This window comes from Pleurodeles waltl, chromosome 9 (genome assembly GCF_031143425.1).
Source record: "Pleurodeles waltl isolate 20211129_DDA chromosome 9, aPleWal1.hap1.20221129, whole genome shotgun sequence".
NCBI lineage: Eukaryota > Metazoa > Chordata > Amphibia > Caudata > Salamandridae > Pleurodeles > Pleurodeles waltl.
The window spans coordinates 395,538,855-395,545,009 of record NC_090448.1 but is presented as its reverse complement, the minus strand read 5'-3'; positions in this window follow the sequence as shown (position 1 = coordinate 395,545,009).

Sequence of the window (6,155 nt, the reverse complement as noted above, 5' to 3'; positions counted from 1 at the left end):
GTTCCTAGAAGAGATAAAAAGTTACCAGTAATATCTTCGTTGGATATAACATCCACTTACAATCTATACTTTGTCAAGATACACCAGGTGGGAAATACAATAAGAAATATCAAAATCCTTTGAATACTATTATTTACATTAGTGAAACATAAAGTGACATATCAGTATATGGGTGGGATAATCCTCGCCTCCGTGTCCTAAATAGAATTAAAAATTCTTGACGCGTAAGCTATAATTTTTTTTAGTCTATGTCAGGACCGGAGTCTCCAATTATGCTCGTTTAAAGCTGACCAACCACCACAGACGCCACATCAACTACTGGTTTATGATAGAATTTCCTAAAAGTAGATTCTGAAGACCAATCACCCGCTCTCATAATGTCTTCCAAAGGAGACCCAAGAGCAAAAGTCTTCGAAGCCATGGCTCCTCTAGCTGAATGAGCTCCAAATGTAGAGGTGTCAATACCTGCTTCATTCATCAACCACCTCATCCATCTAGCCAAAGTGGCAGCTGAAACCAGATTAAAAGGTTTTTGTAAATTAATTAAAAGCTGCCCTTTATCATTTTGTCTAAGGTCCACAGTAGCAGATTCATAATCTTTCAAACAACAAACTACACCCAATTGTTGATTATCAGTAAACCTAGGGTAAGTTACCAACCTGCAATTAGTTTTAGTTCTCCTGGTGACATTAAAAGTAACTCCTTCCGGTGAATAAGTTCTACCCGCCAAATCTAAAGCCCTAACTTCTGAATCATGTTTACAAGAAATAAGACAGAGTAACATAGTTAATTTAGCTGAAATTTGTTTCCTAGACAAATAACGGTTAGCAGGCCATTTATCTAGAAATCTTAAAATGATATCCACATCCCAAAGGGCAGTATATTTAGATTGCGGAAGAGCCGCCAAACGAATACCTCTCATCACCTTACATACTAAAGGGTGTTCACCTACTGGTTTCCCTTCTACATGAGCATGACCTGCAGAAATAGCTGACCTGAAATTATTCACAGTACGATAGGCCAGACCCAAACTAGCAAGTTCTGCGAAAAAATTCACAATCATGTCAATATTCGACCCCGCAGGATTGATACTCCGTCCATCATACCAACTGGACCATCTCTGCCAGGCTGAAGCATACCTCTTATGCGTGCCTGAAGACCAGGCCTGTTTAATGAAGTCCACAGCCTGTTGCGAAATGCCTGGGGAGCTCCATATCGCCCTGAAACCGTCCAAGCCATCAACCAAAGCTGGTTCGACAGAACCATGGGATGTTGAAGGCCTTCCGGACTCATCAGAAGATTCAAACGAGGAGGAATGAGAAGAGGAGGAGAGCAAGCTAACTGCAGAGCTACTGGGAACCAGGGTTGCTCTCTCCACAGAGGGGTTAGAAGTACAAGCTCTACTTTTTGTCTTCTCACCTGGGCTAATACTCTGGGGAGCATCACAAAAGGGGGGAAGGCATAACCCTGAAATGGGCTCCAATCTTGAAGGAAGGCATCTGTCGCCCGAGCCATCGGATCTGGTCGCCAACTGAAAAATATCGGAATCTGACAATTGAGACATGAGGCAAAAAGATCTATGTTGCAATGACCCAGTTCCAGAAGGATCTGATGAAACAGATCCCGATTCAGTTTCCAATCGCTGGCATCCCTCAAATACCTGGAGTTCCAGTCCGCAATGATGTTCTGATCCCCCGGGAGATACACTGCCGTGACACTCAAGCGGTGAGTAAGGCAATAATGCCAAAACTCCTTTGCTATCTCTTCTAACATTTTGGACTGAGTACCCCCCAGTTTGTTGATGTATCTCACTGCTGATATGTTGTCCATCCTCAGCAAGATACAACAATCTCCCTTCATAGGAGAGAGGCTCTTGATGGCGAAAGAACCCGCTAGGAGCTCTAGACAATTGATGTGAAGCTTCATGTCTGTCTGGGACCAACAACCCCCTGTCGCAATCAAGCCACAACGTGCTCCCCCATCCCACTGACTGGCGTCCGACTCTATTATGACATCTGGGAGAGAACCAAATATGGCCCTGCCATTCCAGGCTTCCATATGGTTCAACCACCAAATAATCTCAGATCTTACCTCCTCGGTTAAAGGAATCTGTTCCGAGTAGGAAAGGCCCTTGCGCAGATGTTGAATCTTTAACTTCTGGAGAGCCCGGTAATGAAGGGGAGCTGGAAAAATTGCTTGAATAGAAGAAGACAGGAGTCCCACTATCCTGGCAATGGCTCTCAAAGATACGGTCTGGTTGGACAGAGCCGACCTCAGTTCCCTCTTGATGTTGCGAATCTTGGGAGAGGGCAGAATGAGCTGGGCTTGCACTGAGTCTATCTGGAAACCCAGAAAGTCTATCAACTGGGTGTGAATCAATAGTGACTTCTGCACATTGATAATGAATTCCAGATCCTGTAACAGCTGAATAGTCAACGACAAATGCCTCAGGAGAGTCTGGGTGTCCTGAGCCATCAGCAAAATATCGTCCAGATAAATTATCAACCTGACTCCCTTGGCACGAAGAGACTCTACCACAGGTCTCATTAATTTTGTGAAGCACCATGGGGCAGATGACAGGCCAAATGGGAGTGCTTTGAACTCCAAGCAACGATCCCTCCACAGAAACTGGAGTAAACGTCTGTGAGGTGTGAAAATAGGAATTGCCAGGTAGGCGTCTTTTAGATCTAGACGCACCAACCAGTCGCTTTCTAACAGAATGTCCCTCAACATGTGAATTCCTTCCATCTTGAAGTGTCTGTATAAAATCCAGCCATTGAATTCTTTGAGATTCAAGACAAGGCGATGACCTCTGCTCTTCTTGTCGACCAGAAAAATAGGGCTGATGAAACCCCCCGGATGGGGAGTGGAAAATTCCACCGCTCCCTTATCTATAAGAGATTGCACTTCTTGATCTATAATGGAGAGATCTGCTAGGGAAAAATACATTGGAATAGGAAAGAGAGTTTGTTTCGGGGTGCTGAAAAACTCTAGTCTGAAACCTGTCACTGTCTGAAAAACCCAAGGTTCCCCCGAAATCAGTTTCCAATTGTGGAGGAAGGAACTGACTCTGGCCCCCAAAATTACATGTGAAGGTGGAATAACAATTACCAGAATATCCTGCGCCCTGAATTGCACCCTGTTGTCCTCTTCTGGGACCTCTGCGGAATCTAGCTTGTCCGCCACGAGAACGGGTGGGATAGAAGGTGGGCTCAGCTGGTTCTCCATACCAGCCACCATGACATCTGGGGTAATAGGCTTGAGGGCTAGAATAGGCTCCTTGGCTGGGCATACGCCCTCCGTAACGTCCGGCCCTGAGGAAAAGGCTGCGCTTAAAAACTTTCTTGAGGGACATCTGAGCCTTGTCGAGGGATGTGTAAGTAGAGCAAAATTTAGACAGTTCCTTCACAAAATGTGCACCAAACAGCATGCCATTCGAAGCAGGGCCAGCTTCCGAGGAAGACAGATCATTACGTTTGGGGTCAATGTGCATCAAAAAAGTCAGTCTGCGCTCTGTAGAAATAGCACAGTTACTGTTGCCGAGTTGGCAAATGGCACTCTGGGGGTTATTATAACTTTGGAGGAGGTGTTAATCCGTCCCAAAAGTGACGGTAAAGTGACGGATATACCACCATCCGTATTACGAGTCCTATGGAACTCGTAATACGGCTGGTGGTATATCCGTCACTTTACCGTCACTTTTGGGACAGATTAACACCTCCTCCAAAGTTGTAATAACCCCCTCTGTGCCCAACCAATAAGAATGTCAGTGTCTACTGCCAAACCTTATTCTTTGGAATGAAAGGCCAATTCCAAGATTTTTGTAAGGGGACCAGACATGTCCAGGAGCTTATCTTGACAAGAGCGTCAAGCTCTGCCTAAACCCTTTTTTGGATCTTTCGATTTTTTTTTCATAAAGCCTACCATTGTGGGATCCACTTCAGGCGTATCTGCCACCTTCCCATCTAGGTCGGGTCTGGGGCATTCGGCCCGGAGACGAGCGCGAACCTCCTTATCAAATGCTTTGCGCAAATGCAATTGAACATAGCCACCTCAGAAGGAGGAATCCTGTTGGATGCCCTAGGGTGAATAATATCAGTGGGATCAAAGTCTAGAACTTTAGGGGGAGACGTCTGTCTCTTGGCCTTCTTGCTATGTCCTGGGACATCAGCATCAGAATCAGAAGTGTCGATGCTAGAGGCAGAGGAGGTATCAGCATCCTTTTTACTGCTGTAATTGTGCTCACCCGCTCTTTTGTGGCGTAATTTCTCAAAGGCCTCAGCCTGGTCAGAAGAGGTATTAGACTCGCTCTGTTTCCCTTTGTCCTTAGAGATAGGATGTTCAGAAGGAGCTGGGAGACCCGGCATCCAACCTTGATTACGAGCATAATCAAGCAACTGGCCTGAAAAGGGCCCCAAAGCTTTAACCAGAGCATCATTAACTGATTGTTGCACCCTAGAGTCAAGGGCTTCGATCAGGTTCATTTCCAGCTGATCATAATTATCTTCAGGAAAATATCCTGATTCATCTTCATGCCATTGAGCCATACTCCTGTGTTAAGTAAAAATATATATATATAATACTATATGACCGAAAAGCAATATAGTATACACAGGAGGTCCAGAGGGGGAGTGTAAAAAACCCCTGCCAGGTGAAAACAGAGAGATTCTGTAATAAAGTGTGGAGGGAGCAGCCTGGAACAAAAAGCAACACTCTAGGCAGAGCCTATTTGATTTTTACAACCCCAGGCAGAGCTGTGGGGTGTCAGGGAGCACAGTAAGGGGCCATAAAGCAGGGGAACAAAGCAGCGTCGTGTCGCAGCAAAAACGCCAGCTCTTTGCCCTGAAATCAGAGAAAGAGCAGAGCGCGCGCGACACAACGCAATGGTAAACATAGAAAAGGGACTATGCGTGACGTGCGTAGTTTGCTCCCGCTCCACAAAGAATGACATAACCCGCAGATAGCAGTACAATAAAAGCTGACACGCGCAAGCAATCTGCAAAATATCACATAAATGCGAGAGAGAAAATGTAAAGAGTACTTATCTGCTGCGAAGCAGCAAACCAAGAGGTCATGGCTTTTATGGAGAGAGGTACTGTGTGTTGATTGGACCATGTGACTGTTGCTATGCTTAATGGGTATTGCAGTTTTTTGTTTACTGTTATTTTATTGGCTGCTGTTTGGAACAGTAAAAGAAAGAGAAAGCATAATCGGAGCCTCAGGTCCTGACATAGAATTGAAAGGAAGTGACAATCGTGCTTAGGGCTCCCACTAAATGGTGGGTGCATGGGGGTAACCCAGTTATGCAAACGGTGGCAAAATGGAGACAGGGCGGTGAGAGACTTTGGGCCTCCAATAAACTGGACCAAGTAGGGCATGAGGACCAAAAGATAGGGGAGAGCGGATGGGACGGAGTGTTTTCAGAGGTATTGCTTTGGAGGCCCCCGAGAAAAATACCAGACAATTGTTCATGTTTTACATTTTTGCAATTTTGCAGTAACATGACCTTTTGGTCTTTGTTTACTTTATCAGTCAGGGATTAATAAGGCATTCCTAGGACACACTTTAATGTGATTCTGTCTTACATTTTACCGCTTTATTATGTATGATTATGGGGGGGGCAGCTGTAGGTGATTTTCCTAATTGTTGTGGTGTGTGTGCGTGTGTGCAGGCGCCAGTAGGTAGTTAAAGTTAGGAACTAGTTTCCACAGGAAATTTTTTTTTGTTTTGCTAATAACTTTGGCACCATTTGAAGAATCTTCACAATTTTTCAATACTAATGTACCAGTCAAATCAGCAGCTGTATGGAAAGTTTCAGGGTGATTTGTCAAGCGGGGGACGAGAAAAAGGGGTGGTCTTAAAATGCGTTTTCCCAATGCAATTTTAATAGGGATTTTAGACACAACTACAGTCCAAACCGCTGGACGAAATTACACCAAATTTGAGAGAAATTTAGATCTTGGTCCAGAAAGATCTCTTTTTATAATTTGGGGTAAATCTGTTCTGTAGTTTTGGATTTATTAAAGAGAAAATATTTATGTATATCTAGAGGCGCAGATCCACACGGCAACAGTAATACTGTGATTGGCTGGCCGAAACTTGAGAGAAAAATTGAAACTGTGATTTTTGTATATCAGGGCTTGTTCCCGAGGATA